General features: G+C 28.6%; 1 protein-coding gene across 1 annotated transcript in view; it reads right to left on the minus strand.

The window, feature by feature from the left end:
• Positions 1 to 22949, minus strand: part of LOC105153748 (uncharacterized) — a 292829-nt gene that overhangs the window by 211002 nt on the left and 58878 nt on the right. The gene's annotated exons all lie outside the window — the stretch shown is intronic.

A 22949-nucleotide genomic window follows, 5' to 3' on the forward strand; every position in this document is an offset into this window, starting at 1 on the left:
CGTCAACCACGTCAATTTACAAGATAGCAGTGTGGATTTTATACGAAATGTGCACTTCGAATAAAATATGAATTTGCGAGGAACAAATCACAGTAAGTGTTTACATCAAAATATATAATTAAAATAATACAATATCGTATTATATACCATCCACATAAATATAACAATAAAATATAATCTCTAATTAACTCGAATAAATCAAAATACAAGATACACGTCAAACGGTAAAATTGTCATTTACATTAACGTAAAATTATAAAAACCAATATTTTCATATACGATAATTCTCGAATATTATTCGATCGAAAAGAAAGAAAAATACGAGTAAATATACGAGTAAATACAATATGCACAGTAGGAAAAGATCCACAATGCTACCTTAGAATCCCAGCCTTGACAAGAATCTGGTTGAGAAGATCGCACGGTGGGACCTGGCCGGTTATCATGGCTTCTCGTATAGCGACTCCGTCCGGTCCCTCGAGAGGGATCGGTACACCGTTTATCAGTAGAACTTCCTCTTCTCTCACGCAGGACTTTTTCTCGCAGTCCACGACCTTGACACCAGGCCCGAGTATAGACTCCACCGTGGATTGAATCTCGTGGTCATCCATTCCTAAGAATGTACATCTCTTTCTCGTATTCGTTATTTTTTTTATTATTATTGACACCTCGTGCGAAAATCGGATATTGAATAATTTATACTTCATTCATATTTATTGTGCTCTAAGATGCAAATTATTATATTTAAGATCAAAATTAAATATATTTTTTAATTCTATAATATCGAGAGAATGTTCGAAAGATTTAGTGTGCGTCACGCAATAACGACTGTTTGTTATAACGCCAATCGTACAAATATTAATGTTCTGTCAGATTCGTGAAGAATAGAATTGTGAAAGAATTATACTTGCATACCAAAAGGTGTGCGCACTACCATTCGACCACCTGAACTAACCAAACTTGACTGAACCTGCCCGGAACTGGCGGCGCTACGCACCTGCATCGACTTGTAAGATAAAGTTGTTCAGTAGGTACTGTGCAGAGATTTTTTTAAGTGATTCAATAAAAGTTTCTCTCAAGTCAAACAATTGCTAACGTAATTCCTCCGTTTCCGTGTACTGAAATTTAAATTGAAATAACTTACAAATTAGCAAACTAATATAGTAATAGGTTTTAAAAGTTTTAGTCAAAGCATTAATATACGCCGAATTATTGCTTTTGACAACATTTGCAATCATGTTTTATTAATAAATAAAGTCCAATATAATTAATTAAATTAATTTCGTAAAAATGAATCTTCATTTATTAAAATTGTTGAACAGAATGCAATTCGTTGACTCTCATTATCAATTGTACGTATATTTAATACATTTATTATTATATTTAATATTAATTTCAATATCTATTAATATTTCAATATTTGTGTAATTATTATTCATAGATACAAGCCAATATAAATTTTCTTTACGATATGCAATACTTTTACAATTTTATCATACAACAACGAGCAATACTTTCTCGCGTGATCGATAATCAGCTAACGAGCATGCTACGACATAAATCAAAAACTTCCCTGGTAACGTAGGTCATGAACAAAGTGGGGAACATTGCTGGTCGATGATACGAGAAATGCATTATTCCAATGCACGGTACGGCGCCGTTCTGCATGCGCTTGCATAGATAAATGCACCTCTGCATGAATTACATCTCAAGGAGAACGATCTCGGGTGCGACGAAAGACGTGCACAAATGAATGTGCAGAGCTATAAATGCGTTTCTGTTTTCATTCTTAAGTACATTCTTTAAGACTAGCTAGAAACGCTAAGATGAGGAAGAAGATTCCCTGTCTGCCAGTTCGGATATGTAAGAGCAGCAATGTAAACTGCATTGACGATTTCAAACAAACAAATGTTTGCAAAGCAGCACCAAACGAACATCTAGCGACAAAAAGTTCTTCAAGCTGAGGTGACGATGCGTATGTAAGACTCTGCACAAGAACGTCTGTAACGCATTACGTTACATTAAGTACGTAAACTGAACATATAAACTAAAGCTTATATAACAGTACATAACAGTAAGCTTTATACATCAACGCACAAAAAAAAACATAACATTACGTTAAACATTGTTATTTTCTTTGTACGTTAATATAAGCTTATTATTATATACAGGTTCCAATTTACGATTCAATACTTAACGTAAGGTAATGCATTACGAACACTCTTATACAGATAGCCTTATCTCTCTGTAGAGAGATATCAATGGTTAATTCTTGTGTAACGATAGTTGACAATTGATAATATAAAGCCCAATAGTAGTCCAATCCTTACAGAATATCGATACTAATAAGAATCCTTTTTATTAAAAATAAAAAATAATAAAACAATATAATACGCAAAATGTGTTACTATGTATACGCTAAATATGTTATTATTAATTATTTTAAAGATTATATCAAAAATATGTCACACAAGTAACAGCGCATTAATATATTGTTATATTAATTTTTATTACTAATAACACTTTTATTCATACTAACATTTAATCCGAGTAATTTTGTACAAAGACGAATATACGTCAAGGTCAAGGACAAGGAATCATCATCAGGAAGTCTGCAGAAAGCAATGGTTATTCGTGGAACTGTTCTCTGTTTTCACAATTAGACATGCCCACGTATACGCACAACGTATGAATGTATCAGAATATCTGATTGTACAATTTCTTATGTCTCTTCTCATACAGCTAATTATAACAGATAATTAATATCAAAAGTAATTCTCACAAACACACATTATTCAAATTTACTGCGTATTACTGAAAAGTACGATTATTATTATTATAAACGATCACATATCTTTTTATAGACACGAAAACGTTCACCTGAATCAATAAAGCAGCATGAAACAAATTCAAAATTTGTTAACTTAATAGTAATAATATAATTAAATAAACCTAATCAAAAAATATCTATAATTGTGTTATGAGAAATTTTAAATTTCATAATTTATATACATATTTGCACTTATGATATTCTATATAAAGACAGTTATCTAAAATGCAGTAATTTACATCATATGAATTAGATATTTAATTGTAGCAAGTAATTAGCAAAATACAGCTATGTGCATTGCAAATATAGGTTTAATAGCAATAATCATATTTATTCTCTGTCCTAACGCATAAATGATAAAATATGAAAAAATAATGTGGCAAATACAACCAAAAGTTGCAATGCACTCTAAAGAACCTAAAGAACTTCGAGAGCTATTCGTAAAAACATCGCATTGTCTCTATATCCTTGAGCTGCTTACATAAACGAAGGTGCAGGAATATGTATACATAGAGAGATTCTAAATCAAAGATATATGTATACATATATGCACTTTGACTGTTTCTATAATATATAAAAATATTAATCATTAATACGATACAGACTTGAAAGCAACTATTATTAAATATATTATTATGTAGGAAGTACCTCTTTTTCTATATTTAATCTTAATACACTTTCTTAATAAATTTGTTATAATATGCATTAAAGAAATATATTAACGAAGCTATTATAATAAAAAAAAAATGCGTTTTAATGCATCAAAAAAAATCTAAAAGTTATCAATAATATTTAAATAAGAAATTCTTTAATGTAAATTATTAATAAAAATTATCCTAAACACATAATTTTATGATAAGTCTGTAGATAATCGTACTGAAGTAGAAATCTAATTTCAGATTTTATTTTGATAGTGCGAAATAAATAAGATCAATTATTAACTACTTAATTAAATAGTTTTATAATATGCAAAAAGATCGTTTTTTTTTATTAAACATACTTACAAATATTCTACTTAATCAAAATTTCAATAAATAAAGATTTTAATATGACAATATATAATCATCATATATAAAACTTAAAGCAATTCTTCTCACAGATTAGAACAAGAGTCATCCATATTATACATTGAATAGCCCAGCTTCATTTTCGCGGCTCATTGAACGTATATAATGAACTCAATTAGTAAGCTAATTGAATCTGGGTAGGTGGAAAACGGAACAAAGTCGTTGTCCAGAGGTGTGCTCAGTCTGCATGCCGGACGTCGCGTCGTCTCGATTGCTATGTAGAAGCGGCGATCTCTTTATTTTTAGCTCTGACAAAACTGGCATAGTTATAGGGCCGAAGAAAAATAGAAGAGAATAAATGTTACTAAAAGGGTAAAATGTATTTATTCGTGGAGATAGATATTAAATAGCTAATTAATTGCTATGATGTCATTGCCAATGAAGGATTACGATAACGCATTTGTCACGAAGATCTGCGAAGAAATTTACGGACAATCACTATTAGACAAATTCACTGTGCAAAAATGTCGTGAAATTCTTTTTTTTGTAATTCCGTGGCCAAAGTAATTAACAAAATCTCCTTTCATCTTTTTAACTCCCGTAAATGAATTTCAGTGAACAATAATTGCAAAGTGATTTTAATCTTCTCACTCTGCTATAAATACTGACATTTATTCGCCACTTTGCCGAAACCAATTTTAGGAATTTAAGTGATTCCGAAGTCTGATTGATTAAATGAGTAAAAGATTCAATTAAAACTCAGCATCACACATTTCATGCGATCAAATTAGACGAACGAGCGACTTGAACATATAGGCGTGAAGCAATTAATTAGTTTCTAGCAAACTAATTAAAACATAAAACACGCTCAAAATGTTATCTCACAACATCGTAGTTGACGTCATCATTTGAAGGATTTAATCATAATTGCTCGACTGACTTTTGTCACGTAAACATGAGTTAAACGAGCTCACGCATGGTGCGCCAAGAGAGATCTTTTGATAAAGAACATGTAAACAGAGATTGTGTGCAAATCTCTAACGGTGTGTATTAATACAAAATTTACATAAACACAAACTGACATGTAAAATGTTAAATGAATTATAAGAGAACTGCTGGTGATGTTGCACTGAAGTTGTAAAAATATTCATAGTCAACATCAATGTCACATGGAAATAATGTTTACTTACTTTAGGTTTATTTGCCATCATACAATACATATAAATTAAAAAAAAATAAAAGATATCAATACAGTGTCATACTAGAGAACAATATGCTCAAAATACGAGCATAGGACATCCTGAAAACGTCATCAAGATGTCTTTCAACATGATATTATAAGGATATCCTCAAGACATCTATAAAATGTCTTATGTCCCCTTTTTGAAAATGTACTTTGTCTGGGTAAATATAAACAACTTAACACAAATTCATTCAAAAATGATAAATATACAGATGTTAATAAAAAAGTTACAAGTATATATAAAAGATAGTTTTGCAATTAACAACTTAAAAACTTAAAAATTGTAAAATATGATTTTACATTATGATTAATTGACGCTAATACTTTTTCAAATCATTCTGTTGCAAACGTGAACAATAAAGATATTTATAAAAATGTACGAATGTTTCTCCATTATGAAGAATCGTTAATAAAGGTTTGTTACAAATAATTTTGTCATTATATGTATATGTATATGGATATTTGTAATAATTATTATTATCCACGTGAATTGAATGATTAGAAGTTATGATTTGTGTAAATCGCACAGCAGCTCGCAAGACGAAAATTACTAGTTTGGGAAGAGGCACATGCACTCTTTTGCCCTTCCGTTAGGAATCAACCATGCTAGTTATTTGTATTTTTTCGTCACTTATAAAACAATTCATCGTTTATTTAAACAGTAATATATTTTATTGATTAAATCAAGTAAATATAATAAATGATCGCACATAATACATATTAAAAGGATAAAGAAAGAAATATAAAGAAATAAATATAAAGAAATAAATAACAATATAAGTTAATGAATTAAATTGATGTAATTTCTGAACGAATTCTATTCAGAAATTTAAAAATAAAATTAAAAAATCGTAAAAATTTATTACCGTTATATTTCTCAGACTACTTCAAATTTTGACACAATCGATACAAATTGTCAAAACAACATAAATAAAACATACGCGCAATTGTTCACGCGCGCGCGCAATACCTACTATTTATCCATCAATCGTTTGCCGTGTCACATAGGCAGAAATTCTACGTAACATTCAACTAATCAGATAGACTACGGTGACTGAATTCCAATCTCATTAACGATAATGACTGTTTAAACTGTGTATTTAGAATTACATAATGTGATTGCGATTATTTCTTTAATCTGCGTCGTACAATGTATAAACTAAGTCGTTCGTTTCATAAATTAACATGTATAATTATCGCCGATTATGTTTGTATACGCAAATGTCAGTCGTGCTATTATGTACACTTATTATGTGTTTATCCTTTTGATCCATATTTTTCACAATGATATATAAAACTATTGATTGCATAACTATAAAAATCCATAACTATAAAACTATATAACACATATTGATGACAACAGTGTTAAATTTCAAATGTATAAGTATTTATTGGTGAATGAAAAATTTAACTTTGAATTAGAGGTGTAAATACATGTTCTGATAATTAATACTCTATCCGACATTATCAGCGATTCGCTCTTCCGTTTTTGCGAATTCATCTCGACGTTCGAGCATTAAGCCAAGAAGGATACGAAGGGATAGATTTGCATTGCAAAGTGAAATTAACTATGTAAAAAGAGATCGCGAAGAAAATTTGCAATGTTAACGAGGCTGATCGTCACACTTCCGTCGGATCAGAAGCCTATCTTTCGTTTGCATATTAATTTGGTTAATCTTAAGTCTGAATCGCAGTTTCATCTTTATTCGAATGTTTTATTCTATTCTTCAATTTTCTCCTTTATAACTCTCGGCTAAAGTTATCAACGCCCGAGTTAATTGTTCTGAATTTTACATATATATATATATATATTTATACTATAAATTATGGTAATATTTTAGCATCGTAAGTACGTGATAATTTTCACGTTATATTTGTGTGTGTGTGTGTGTGTGTGTGTGTGTTTTGTACATACACGTATGTGTTACATTGTAAATTCAATTATTTTAGAAACCGCAAACTATTCTAAACTGTTTGAAACTCATTCAAACTAGGAAACCTAGGTGTAAGGACAATAAAGTTGAGTAAAGTTTATATAGAGGCTATTTGCCTTTGAAATTGTAAAACAATGAATTATAACTGAACCTCTTGTTTGAGCAAAGTTCGTTTCATAAATGATGTGTTAATCTTTTGTTGATGTTAATTCGTGCTGTTAACGCCAAAGATTAATTAGTTAAAGCTAATTGCAGAAAAGTAAATATTAAAAGACAAATAACGTAATCACAAATATATTTATGTATGTCTCACATATATTATTAAAGAATAAATTGTACTCGTACTAATTAACACTACAGAAGTTATTAAAGAATATTAAATAAAATTTTACGTAATTTAATTACATAAGTACAAGAATTCTGCAAAATAAACAAAGCATATTCGTTTTTAAATAATAATACGCTACAATATAAAAGAAATAATTTAAAATGTGTTAAATAATTGGTGTCAAGAACAAGCGATGAAAATTGCCGTAGTAATGCATTTGAGCAACCGTCTACGGGATGTAATGCATTTGAGGTAGTTAAGATAATCACGAACAATATCAAGAAGAGGTTCTTGCATACTGACGAGTCCGAAAATTGTAAATGGAGATATTTCAACTCAGAAAATGTAAATGCAAACATTGTTATAGTCAATTCATTCATATTTGTTACAAATATTATTAATTGTAAATAATTACATCCAAAATTTATATTCTATTCTATAAAATAAACATCTTTCAAACTAATAATAAAAGTAAAGATAATAATATTTATAGGCCGATATTCATAGATTCTTATTTTAAGACCTTCTTAAATAATGTCTTAAGGTGCTAATGTAGCTTTCTGATTGGTTCATGACATCTTAAGACTGTACTTAAGATGATCTTAAATATAAGAATGGATTACGAATACCGGCTATAGTATTCATCAACTTTTTCGAATGCATAAGATTAATAATGTTTTCTCGTCAGCATTAAAAAAATTACACCTATAATGATATATTTTCTCAAGTCTTTACTACGCAAATTCACAATGACACGATTTTTCTATTTACTTTTTGCTTCATACACGTTGATTATATGTTAGTTGATTTTTTCTTACTGCAGACTTATTTTTAAAAATTCTTTGTCATGCATTTTTTTATTTCATATTATGATACTATGAATTTACATTGAAACATACGTCGTATTTATGCATGACAAGTACGAGAGAAAAAAAAATACTAAAATAAAAGCATTACATTTTATTCTTATAGATTAGTTTTTGTCAACATTTTCGCACACCAAGCGAAGAAAAAATTTTTAAAACAAGAACGTTTATTTTTTGTACATGTTATTTCTTTTTCCGCAACGAAGCGTAGACCCGACATTACTACCAGTCGATGTACGCGCGTGCAAGCGTATCGCGTAAACAGGGGAGTGAGTACAAACAGCACCTACGTGATCGCAATGCACGGAAGCTTATTTCAACGTTTTTATGATTCTCCTGCATTCACTGTAGCAAAGATATCAGAGTAAAATGCATAAACAACTGCATAATTTCTATCATTCATTCCAGTCATGCTATAATAATAATAGATGATAAACATCTTTAATGTTACAATATACATATATAATCGGGAGTAAATTAGCATATGGCAAAGTGTACTGCATAGAATCCATCAAAAAACATATCGTAGGAGATGCCTCTAGGTTGAAATGTCAAGACAGATGATAAATACCAAGATGGAAAATAAAATAGAATAGATTAATAATCACAAACACGCAATTCATTAAAACGTCAAGATTTATTGGTTTTTATTCCATTTCTTATATCTCGTAACTTTTTTAAAATTTTCTCTATTTTTTTAATATATCACGCATCATAATTATAACATTATACCAAATAGCAATTATCAAATATAATGTTTAAATATAATTTTTAAATATAACTTTTAAAATTGATCTTATCAGTCATATAACTATCAAGATGAGACTTAATTTTAAAGTGTAGAATTACCTAGTTCATTAGAAGTATATCTTATCTTTACTGTATTGTACAACCGCGCTAAGGATGGCTTGATAAAAAGCCGAAACATTCGTAGAGATTAATTAAATATACATAAAAATAGAAATGCATAGAATGCATAGAGTAAATAAAATTTAAAATATTAAAATTGTATATGTAAATAATATACGCTAACGATAACTGTCGGTTTTTGCTTCTAATTTTTCTTTAATATAAGTATTGTTAACTTTCAATACCGTGACATCATTTGGTATCATTTTATTTGATACCAAAAGCAAAGAATTACAATCATAAAATCGGTTACATAAAATTAATTATTAGAAAAGAGGATGGTTTCATTGATTGTGATTCTTGTAGATATAATGGATTTTGTTGATATCTTCGCTATTATTAGATAACAAATTTTAATGATTATTTATGAATCATTTGTTCACTAATCAGTTACTCTATTGCGCTAATATGCCAATACACAATAGCCAGCATTCATTATAATGTATTTTTAGTTTCAAGCAATTCGAAAAGTTACATTTTAAAATTTAACTATACATACTTCCTTATTCTTCTTAAATTTGACCGTACAATGAATATATATGTTGAATCATTGAATGTACTGCTCGTTATTTAATATTTTACTTGGCTGTACAATATTTCAAGTTATGTAAAATTAAACAATAGCATGGCATTTTGCTAATCTAAACTTGCTAAGCGTGCTGATTATTGGTGGTCATTTTTTCAAGGTTTTTAGAAAAATAATCAACAATCAAAATCAACGATATAAAAGACTTCATTTTCAACGTGTAGCCAGCAAATCGTCATGATAAATAATCGAGCGAATGCTGTAATTACAGCAATTTACAGTAATCATCAAATTGCGGGAGCAATACGTTCCCTGAACGATCACAATATTCTCGGTTATCGCCGCTTCTTCGTCATTGGTTAGCTTAATTTAATAGATCTCAGCGTTAAACCAACCAAATTACCGTGATAAATTATCACGGTCAAAGATCATAATTATCGCTTCCGTGATAACGAAAAATCCTCGTAAGCGAAACGTGCACAGAGAGATCTGACGATGTCTACGAATATTAACATTTCTACGCTGCTGACCAAGTCAATGGGACGTAACAAAAGTCGGATGAAAATCTATGTACACGCCAAAAAATTTTTTATTGCTTCAACTAGAATTATAGCTGTTTTTGTATCTGATACAAAATTATGTATCATACGCATAAAATTTATAGTACAAATTTAAATTCTATCTCTGTCATTTATATGATTAGATTATTATACAATACATATCCAATATCGCAGTACTTGCTAGATTTATCTATTTTAGCTTTTTATCATTAAATAACTTAGATAATTTTCGCTATAACTGCAAGATCGCTTTTTTTAGTATAAGAAACATCTACTATTAAATCCGTGCGTGTTTAACAAATCTATAACTTTCTATGCAATCGATAGTTGACAGTCTATTTTGCACGCGTAAAACTTGTCGTCTGTCATTCATTAATAAGACAAGATTACAAACAATTTGTTGTCATTTACATCCATATAATTAAACAAAAATAAATAAGCTACTTTTATAAATAAACTACTTTTATAAATAAGCTACTTTTTTAAATATTATATAAGTATACATATTTTTAATTTCAGTGCTTTCAATAGTTTTTTATTTTTAAAAAATATATGGGATGACTTTTATGTTGACTTTTATAGTAATCAAATTTTCATGCTAATAGCATTTTGTTTTTAATATTATCTTAAACCAACTATCCGAAGAGCAACACTTCTAAATCAACTATTTTACTTTTGAATAATTATCTGCACAGCATCGTTAATTATTAATTTTCTTACAGAATTCATAGAATATCATGCAATAAATAGCTGTCACTTTTTTATATACATACCGATATTAGAATCTCGTCTCGAAGAGATAGTAGACAAGATAAAGGGGCAAAGAAATTAACTTATTTAATATTTTTAGTCATTTTTAGTGTTATCATTTAAACCGCATAATACGCGAATATCAATTCTGTTATCCCGCTATAGTTTTTCGTAAATAAAACAACACAAGGGTGAGAAACATTCCGACAGAAAGATGCCACTTGCGTCACAGAAAACAAAAAAGCAACTGATTATAAGTGTCTCGCGGCGAGAATTATAATAAATATGACCTATATTCCGGAATTATGAACACGTAATTACATGTTGTAGATCTCTTACATACAATGACTTTTTTAAAGCAGATAAATTAGAAAATAAAGAAAATATATCTTTTCAGCTTTGTATAGTTTTAATAATATTTCTTAGCATTATACTTTTTTCTAAAACAAACCTCAACTATTTTAATGTATATTTACACAAGATAGATGAGATATAAATAAATTAATAAAATAATATCTTTTAATTAAAAAGCTGGTACAAAATCAAATAAATAAATATTTTGTAAATATACATCACAATTCAAAGATAACTCTTTTTTACGTATTATAATATCATAATGTTACATTTTTTTCAATGATTTTTCGGCTTCGTTTGTTTGAATCATTGTCATTAAAATCCCCTTGGAGCCTAAAATTGGTCCAAAGTTTAGAAAGTATAAAGAATCGCAAAATAGGCCTTATTTTTTTTCATAAACGTTAATCCTGCTTTCACATACGATTGTTATCGCTTGCGTTTCTCCTGAGACACTTCAAATCGGCACGCCTTAACCCATTTCACGTGAACATAACGGAAGTAATGGAATCAACCTTAATCTCAGTCATGTTTTATCCACCAATAACATAAAAATAAATAAGTACAGTTATTGAGTTAATTCTTGTATAAGTGAGACTGAGGAAAAGAATATACTTATGTAGATAACTATTTAACAATGATAATATTAACGTTTTCTTGAATAAAAAATAAAAAATATAATAAGCATATTATATACTTTCAAGCAAAGTGAAAGAAGTAGAAACTAGAGGATAGAAACTAGAGAATAGAAACTAGAGTATAATATCTGCAGTTAGGCAGTAATTTTATATGCTGGTCTCTCACATATCCTCATTGTAGATGATTACTACATCTGATACAAATTTCTATACAGGCTAAACAATAAATCCAACCAAATAATTATCGCTTTTATACTGATTCCAAAAACGATGCGATACAAATCTGAAGTAGCCTTATTGCTTGATGATCTGCCTGACAGAAGAATTTACACATAGCATTAAAAACTAAAACAACATAATGAACTAACATCGTGACAGAAAAAAATAATTCAAGAGAAACGAAGTACATACATGCTTGATAACGATTAACCAAAATCGGTCCGTTGATTCCGGACAGGAAACAGGCCCGGCTTCACGCTCGTTGCTCAGATGATATCAATGAAAATTGCAATGATCTTGCAAGAGCGAGACATTCCAATTTCGCGAGAGAGAGCGCACACGCACACGCACATCGAGTATGTTTCTAATTCACAAATCAATGGAATAATACTACATCTTCCTCGATCTATTTTAAAATGGCTGAGTTCTATTCATATGCCTTTAATAATAATCGTAGCGGTACTTCGATGTCGTAGATGTAACTTTAAAAAAATTATCCGAACGCAAAAGGTATTATCCAATCTCCCTAAATGTAAACTTGGAAGGGTTGTTAGACTCAATATCACGTAGATAGTGCCGCAAAAGATCGTCGGTCCCAGAGGCATTTTGGCGAGAAATCAATCGGCCGTATCGTCACGCTCGAAAACATGCAATTAAATTACGATCGTGTGCCACTCTAAAGAACAAAGCGACCAGCTGCTGTTGTTAATTTCGAAATCAATTCCGATATCAAGCGAGAGAATTCGCAATATCCTACACCGATATTCGATCGAGACCGACATGTCGATCAAGGACTCGACAGCATAATCACCAATCGCTCTTGGTAGAAGGAATACAATACGGGCAGTTTCCTGTGACACTCCTGTATCACAGCTATTCCGGCCACAATTTTAATCAGAATTTGCCAAACCCTTTTCACAGCACAAAGAGCATTACAGAAAAACATAAATAATTTAAATAAAATGTTCCATTTTAGTCTTCACAAATGAACAACGGCCGAATATACATATATTTAATTAAAAATTGTTATTCATATATTAAATACACGTATATTAATAATATAATATATTAACTACATCGTTTTATGCACGATTTAATTATTTGTAAATTGAAAATAATTTCTAAAATTTTTATTATGTATTAAACAAATTAAACATTGGCTACGATTGGAATAAAATTAATTAGAAGGAGATATACATTGCAAATATAGTTTCGATCTCAAATATTTCATTTGAGACTAGAGTAACATTCCAATCTAAGGCTTGAGAAGATCGAGAACATGAAAACTAATACAGATCTGTTAAGAAAATATTTGTATTATCAATATAGCTATATTTTAAGAGAACACGATAATGTGAAAATAAGTTGATTGCTTCAAATCCTCCAAATTTTTGTATGTACTCAAAATCAGATAAATATATGTATGTTCGGCCGTTGTAAAGAAAGAAAGCGAAAATATCGAATGAAAAAAGTGCAAGCAATACAAATAGATCGTACATTAACAATAAAAGAGACAAAAGTTTACGGATATCCTTTACAAAGTATACTGCAGAAGAAAAATAATGTATATTCAGAGAAAAGAAGAGAGACCGAGAGAAAGACTACCTAACAATTTGTTTCGCTTAAGAAATCAATAAAAAAAACTACATTATGGATGTCGACAATTAATTTGAATTCGAATTACGTATCTTAACAAATACAATTACATATCTCGATTAACTGTTGCTAAAAAATAAAGCTAAAAATAAAGTAAATGTTATACTTATATGTTATTAATCAAAGTATATTTAATTAGAAATAATATCTAAAAAAAAAGTACATTTCAAGTATTATATTTTTCCATTTTTATGATAAATACATCGTTCTAAATTTGTAACTGTATCATTTCTATAAACATATAAATTCTAAATTGATGATAATCATAATATCTGTAATGATTTTAAAATTAAAAATTAACAAAGTATTTGATATTACTTACATTATCAAATTTTATTTAAGAATTTTAAAATTTAACATCTCAATAATTTTATCTCAGTCTGTAAAATTAGAAAATTTAATGTACAAATTTTACAACAAAACTGCTAATGGAAAATACGTAGCTCGTAATTTTCTATCAGCCGAAGTTCTTCTTTCTTGAGTTACCTTATATAGAGTATATCGTGATAAGATCTTATGATATATAAGAAACGCTAGAGAAAAGCAAAACCATTAATAATGATAACGTTATCTCGTTGCTCATTGCAAATTTCGTTCCAAAAATTAAGAAATACATGATGTTATACTTATATATGTATTACATCAATATAATAAATCGGAACAAATAACGAGAAATTTTAGCATAAATTTTGTTTAATATTGCACTATTGATTAAACAAAATTTATAAATGTAATATAAGAAATAATTAATATTCAAAATTATATGTATATGTAAATATTAGTACTCGTACATAAAATATTCCGTTATTATAATAAACATAATAAAATGTATATGCGCATATGCGTACATGCGAAATCGTTGTGCAAGAACTTTTATTATAATATCTGAAATTTTAAAAAGCATCAATTTGTACGTTTTAGCTTCTCTTTATCACAAATATTTAGATAATTTATGTCAAGTAAATCTTTATTAAATAATAACAAAATATAAATAAATGTTAATAGAAAAGGCAGGGAAAGAGAGAGAGAGAGAGAGAGAGAGAGAGAGAAATAATTTAAAATATAGAATTTGTAAAATTTATTATAAATGTGTTATTTTCACTAAAATATTATACATTCAAACTTAAGCTCTTTTTAATTTAACAGTATACAATAAATAGATTATTTAGATGAATGAATGTGAGAAAATTATGTGTCAAGAATAACATAATAGTACAAAACGCTTGTTATAAGTATGTGTATATATATATATATATATATATATATATATATATATATAATATAATGGAAAATATAAAATAATAAAATATATATATAATGGAATATATAGAATTGTATTAAACGTGTATCTCAGAAATTAGCTTAATCAACGCCATTACCCACAAGCTTAAATCTGTATGTCAAATACGAAACCATGCTAATAATCGATAGCAAGATACCGTATAATTAGACACGGAATATACTCGTGTCAAAGAAAGAAACGATTTACAATAATTCAGAACAATTCCTTTGTATTGCAGAAAACGTTAAAATATGTCAAATTTTAATCTCGATAAATATTCGTATTCAAGTTGATTGCAATTACTAGTTAGTTGCTACGGAATGAAGAATTAATTAGTCCTGCCTTAATTTATTTGCAACGTCTCGTTTTGTCTCGTGTTTCAATTTTCCTGGAAAACTCACACTTTCGCCGCGGTTGTGACGCGCCTGGAATGGCGGAGATATCGATCCCACAGGAATCGCGTATGCGCGCATCAAGTCTTGCCAAAATGGATAAATAAACGAGGAAATAAATAAATAACGTGTGATAATTTATTCCAAAGAAACGTGTATACAAATTTTTTTATAACACGATCAAAATTAAATTAAGTATAAAAATTTAAGGTAATTTTTATGAATTTATTATATATGTATACATATACAGGGTGTTCCGAATCTTTTATCAAGCGCCTTTATGTAGATCGAGCGGATTAAACTGAGTTGAAAAGTTCTCTAGCATTTTATAATTTTCGCAATAATTAAGATATTAATTACTAAAAAATTTGCAAAATGATAGAGGACTTTCCAACTCAGTTTAGTCCGTTTTATATCTACACAAAAGCGCTTGGCAAAAAATTGCGGGACACTCTGTATATGTATACATATAAATTCATAAAAATTACCATAAATTTTTATACTTAATTTAATTTTGATCGTGTTATAAAAAAATTTATATACATGTTTCTTTGGAATAAATTATCACGTTATTTATTGTATATACTATATACCTATATATGGTAATTATTATTTTAAACGTTTAAATACATGTCTTAAGTATATTATGTCTTAAGTATAAGCGATGTGTGTTCCTAATGAGATTACTTTCTTAATTAAAAATATTCTAAAATAACAAAAGTATTCAAAACTAACTATTACATATTTTTGTGTTAATTTTAACATTTTTGCATGCTTGAAAAGTCCACTATATGTCTTTAAGTTAAAATTAACATTTTATTTTTTATGTAAAATCAATTAACGTGGAGAATAAAATTAGAGGAAATGAGAAGGAAATTATTCTACTTTATTACAGAGAGAATATTCAAAAAATTATCAATAAAACGTTTAAGTAAATGGTAGCTTGATTAAAGTTTATTTGTCCTTTGTGAAGTGGTTTGCTTGCTCTTCTGAATGAAAGAAGAAATAACTCTGAAAATTCAAATGAGATCTTAAATCATTCTCTCCTACGTTGTTTTATTTCTTTAATCGCGAAAGAACGCGTTAATTGATCGCATATATTGCAGCGCAAACTTTATACTATAGTAAGACATTTTTTTACGCCAACATTTAAACAAAATTTCCAAAGAACTATGAATAATAAAATTTAAATGCAATCTTTCATTTTATATAGCAACTGATTGTGTTGCAGAAAAAAAAAGTTTTCTTGAAGCATGTTGAACTATCCCTAATAAACCAGTAAAGCAAATCAAAGAATAAAGAAGTAGCAAAATATCGCCAGTCAGTTTAATAAAAATATACATATTCAGTATAATTTAATTATAATTTTGCATAAAAAGGAATGACTTTTTCAAATAAAGAAAAAAACATAATTATATAAAAGAGAGTATTAAAAAGTGTCAACTTTCGCTCCCACAATTTACATCTGTATAGAAAAAAATCATTATTTGAGTCCTCAAAAAACAGGAAATAACATTTGTCCGAGAAGTGGTGGAAACATTGTTAGAATGATTTACATGAACTTAATTCTCAGCTTTGACTGTATGTTTGTGTTACTTTTATCAAATAAAAATATTCTAAACAAAATTATATGATTTTTTACATAATATAATTCCTTTAATTATTTTTTATATAAAAGTATTAAGGTAGATATATATCAAAAAACAATAGTTTATGAGATATTTTATACTCTATTTTAGCATATATATTGACATAAAATATTAAATACGAGGAGTAAACCGCTGACCAAAATCTTGTACACTAATACCTAGTAATGCCCAATAATGCCCAGTAATGCCCGTAATGCTCTTAACGGTTTACTCCTCAATTAAATATTGTATCTCGAAAATTATTTGATTTCTTGATAATCGTATCTTAATACTTTTATAAACAGAATAAGGAGATGAATAAATCATATAAAAAACACATAGTTGCTTATTTATAAAATTATCCATTTTATCATAATTTTTTTAAATTAACTATGTGTTTTCTTACCAATTAATTCATCTCCTTATTGTGCTTATAATTCCATTTAAAAAAGTGGATGTGATCATTATATCTTTTTGGCTCTTTATCTAGAAAGAAAATAACGTAAAAACATACATCCTCCTCGAAAGCATTCCAGTTTCATGCGAAATATTTTTCGGTATCTTACATATTTTTCGAGAATTTTTAGGGTTTCCATACTTTTTCACTATGTATAGATTCTTTCGCAATTACAAAAATCTCCTGACTCTTTAATATGATCAGCTTAACAATAGCTTTTCACTTAAATATAGTTTTTCACTATATTTATTTGATAAAAGTGTCACAAACAGTCAAAATTAAGAATCAATAAATTCAATTAAATTTTTTCTATCAATTTTCTCACAATTTCTCGAACATTGATTGTTATTTCCTCTTTTTTGAAGATCTAAATCATGATTTTTCAACATTTGTTTAGATGTAACTTGAAAATCGACACTTTTTTAACCTTCTTTATATGTATTATTAAAAAGAATAAAATTAAAATAAAATATAAAAAGCAATAAAAAAAAGACTACAGAAAGAGAGAGAGAAGCCAAGTTTCTTAATTACAAATATTAAAAATCAATTTAAAATTTAATTAAAATATTTTATAAAAGCATTATTCGGCATTCAAAATTACAAGAAAATAAAAAATCATAGCAAAGATAATAACATTTTTTTCAAAATATAATTAAAACGCCTAAAATAATATCAATTACAAATTCGATGTTATCGAAGAGAAATGAAACTTAATAATTCTTTAAAACGTCATAAAAATCTCATTCTATTTTCCAAGAATACATGAAATGCAAGCATGATAACGAGCATAATACTTTATTAAGCTAACAAACGGAAAAAAATTTCGCAAACAACAGGATTTACGCGGAAGACTCCAGGACACTTTTCTAAATAGGAAGGCTTGACAGAAAATCGATCTGCGGCGGACAGTGAACTGCAAGAGGTTTTTTTCTAAGACAGCTTCGAACAATGCAAGTTGGATTAAACCCAAAGAATAAGCCCTTGAACGAAAGCTATATCCGCGTTTATGTCTGTACGCCATTCGACGTAAAGTTCTTTACAGTACAATAGACGAAGATCTCGACGAGTTTTAGAAGATGAGTTTCACGAAAAGGAAAGTTAGATAGACAATTGCAACTGCCGCTACTTACGCTACGCATTTCGAAGTTTCGCGAAATATGTAAATACGCCATCGTACATCAACGCTGAATACAATACGTAATTCATGAGGCTGCACGCGTGCGTAAAAACTCTCTCGAAACTAATCAAGCAACTTAATTAAGCAAACTCCAGAATAGCGCGCGATTAAACATTATTGAAGTTGTGGCACAACAACTAGAAGTGCATATCACATAAAATTATGGAGATTTTCCGTTTAACTATTATTATTGTCATTATTAATTTAAATAAAGGTCAAAATAAAAGAACCAATATTGTCATAATTAATTTAAATAAAGATCAAAATAAAAGATATTATAGAATATTATAGAACATTAGAAACGCAGCAGCAAGATCTCATCAAGGAATTGTATGCAACAATGCTACCATTGCATGTTCCGATAGGATTTTACTGAAATATCGCAAAAATCAGCAATCGTTCGAAAATACGTCGAATACATCTGACGAGCGTGGAGATCGACCACACAAGCAGTCGAAGCGGTCGAAAACGATTTAGCGGCCGACCACAATGCCACGAACTCTCCGTTCATGGCTCACTGCAATTGCATCCGCGCATTTACACACATCGCTGTACGAAATCGATATCGAACGAAAAAAATCGCAAAAATTGAATCTATATTAACTATTTCATGTTATTCATGCATCCTCAGTGTAAAATTTAGAAATAATTGCATCATACTTTATTTTAGAGAATAATACTTATATTTAAAATGTAGAATAGTAATTGTTTTCGTATAACAAATCAAACTAACCAAGACTCTTTATAATCAAAGAACTAGAAAGGATACGAACAATAGGAGTCAAGCACAGAAAACGTCGTACAAATAATATACCTATGAAGTGTGAAACTTCTTTATTCACTAAAACGCGCCTTACATGTTTCGGCTCACTTTTGAGCCTTCATTAAAGACAGCATAAACTAACATGTATAAAAACTATGAATAAAAGTTATCCTGTCATGGTGAGTTCCCTTACATCGAGAATTTAAATGTCGGAATTAAAATCAAAAAGAGTGAAAGAAAAAGGATAAAGAAAAAAAGAAATTAGGAAATATCATAAAATAGAATATGGAGAACTAATTTATCAAACAACTTTAAAATTATAATATATTTGCTGGATAATTAATTATAATCTTAAAGTTGTTTGATGTAAGCGCGTTTTAGTGAATAAAGAAGTTTCACACTTCATAGGTATATTATTTGCGTCTTCTGCGCTTGACTCCTATTGCCCGTATCCTTTCCAGTTCTTCAGTAATTATTTTCATGTCAAAGGTCAATTAAAATTTTTTAATTATCTACTACATAGTAGTCAGATTTTGATAAAATAAAAAAAAATTGATCGATATCACTAAAATACAGTGTGCAAACTATTACTATATTGTAATTATTTGTAATAGCGTTACTATGAATCAATTATTATATCCCAAAATATAAAACAATAACAAAGGATTTTATTAAGATCGACATGAAATTAAATATAATTATATATATATATATATATATATATATATATATATATATATATATACTATATATGTACATGCATATACCATATTTTGTAGTTATTCAAACTGCGCACCGAAATTTTTCCGGACTTACAAACTTATTTTCAGTAGTTTAATTGCGAAAAACTACAAAATATAGTATATGCATGTATATATAATATATAGTATGTATATAATTCACTATGAATTATTTAGGCATTGAAAGATCTTCGACTGTTATAGGCCTGAATATGCTTAGATTTAGTATCCAAAATAAAAATATAATGTATTTTTTCAAATTAGAAAAAATAATAAGAAAGAAGACTTATAATCTGATTGATGATTAATTAATACTATAGAAAATCTAAAGAAACTCCGAGAAAGTTTATTTTCTGTCAGCAAAGATACATTGCGATGGAGTATACAGAAATATCATGTCTGGCCCTGCCGCTAATGGAAAGCGCTAATTGGTTCGTTAATAATGATATGAGAGTACCACGAGCCAGTCAAGAGAAACCAATGTGGTACAGGCTATATGAGCAAGAGGACGTCCGAAGCCATTCGAGGGTGGAGAGCGGCGTATTTAAGCGTGATTAAGCCGCGCAATATCGGGCTTTCGGTCACAAAGGGAATTTCGCTGGTTATAGCCGCCTCTAGCTCGACGTCATCGTGGAACCATAACATTAATTAACGTCCGACGAAAAAAGACTAACACGATGTTCGATCAAAAGCCTCGGTTCACCTGTCTACATTACTCCGCCGTTCGCTTTTTATTTCCTATATTTTCCGTATTTACACGAAATTTCAATCAAGCGACGACAAATATTTCAATTGTATAAAAAAAGATCACAGAACGTCTCATTTGTAATCCCGCATGCAAGCGCGCAAACTTTTATTTCTTTTTATTTCACAATAAATCATAGATTTTTTGATAGATATTTCGATAATCTTGCGTAATAAAAAAAATAAAAAGTAACTATAATTTTATATATAAATTTTATACTTTTACTTATTTGAATATATTATAAAATATAATTACTATTAAAAATAAAGTATAGACTATAGCTTTTAATTATCAACAATTTAGTCAAGAATACAAAATAGCTATGATTTAAAACAAATAAATTCCCGCAATATAGGTGTTATGATCTTCGAAATTCATTGCTGAAAGAGCAACGAGATAAAGAGAAATCTCAATGAGATATTGATCAAATATGAAATTTCACGTAGTCTGTTAAGCGAATTCTTGGAATGTTTTAAAATTTTCAACGTAGCTATCCTAAGAATTTAAGAACACCAATCATTAAGAATTATTCATTGCGGAATTAAAATCAAATTTGCATCCTAGAATTAGATCAAGTCACCCTCTAATACAGCTCTCTGTGACGCACAGAAAGAAAAGGCACCGTGTGAAATTTAAGGCACAAATTTTTTCTTAAGTAAAATTTAAATTTAAAAAAATTTTTAATTTTAATTTCGAATGTAAAATTGATCTCAAAAAAATTAGTAGGTACATATATCTTAAAACGGCTTCAACAATTTAACTAAAAATTAATTTCCAGAATATCAACTTTTAGTAAATATTTATGTCAAAAAAAATTTCGTATCGATGATATTTGTGACATTCAATATTTATACATTAATAAGTAATGTTATCAATAATTTCGTCTTTTTGTATATATTGGTAAAAATAAAATTTAGTACAATGAGAAATTAGTATTTTGCATAAAATTAAGTATAAAATTACCGAATTGTAACAAGTCAATACTGGCATGCAAAAATTTGTTCGATACAATCTAACGTAATGGACTTTTATGGGGTTCATTTTCATGAACTTCCGCTGTCGGTATTGATTCGTTTATGCGTATCTTTTGTGTGATTGCACCTCGTAAAGTGGTCCAACGACAAAAGAAAGGAAGAAATATATATATAATACTAGCTACAAAAGGGAAGAGGAGGTAGTCGAATTCGTTAATAACATAAGTGCAACTATCAATTAAACAAATATATATACTGAAATTAGCTTATAGCATCACAATTGCAATACTACTCGATTAATTGTATTGTATCAGATAACATCTAACATAACGTTGCCAATATTTATAGCTTAATCTAAATTAAAAATAATTGATACTATCACACAAATTATGTCAATCGCGACATTTAATCAAGATTAAAACAATTAACGTATAAAAATTCCATATCAAATACATAATAATGCTATAAAATTATCAAATTTTTGTTTCTCATAAATTATATAATTATTTAATTTTCGATAAAAAGACAAAAAATGACTATTTATTTCAGTAAATCCACATAATGACTTACTATAATGAATAAATATCCATTACAACAAGAGAAATAACAGTAATATTAAACATCAAAACGACTATCATTAATTCTCGTTATGCTTTGTTCGGATCAGTCGAGAAACTGCATATCAGACTTCCTTGGCGTTCCAAACACTAGTATCGTCTCGCAATACACGTTCTTCGTAACATGACCCTCGCCAATCTCCCCATAGCTTAACTCGAAAGATCGCCCTACACAGTCGTGACTCATCAAACGAGTCATCCATTTATATAGAAGCCATGCGCAATATTCACTATCATCAATTTATATCTCAAAGAATGAAACTTTTCGATTTATTCAATCAAATATATATAATATAATTTTATAATATTCTATATAATATAAAATATAATAATTTTCTATATAGTTTTATAAAATTC

This window comes from Acromyrmex echinatior, chromosome 3 (genome assembly GCF_024713525.1).
Source record: "Acromyrmex echinatior isolate Ae372 chromosome 3, ASM2471352v2, whole genome shotgun sequence".
Taxonomy (NCBI): Eukaryota; Metazoa; Arthropoda; class Insecta; order Hymenoptera; family Formicidae; genus Acromyrmex; species Acromyrmex echinatior.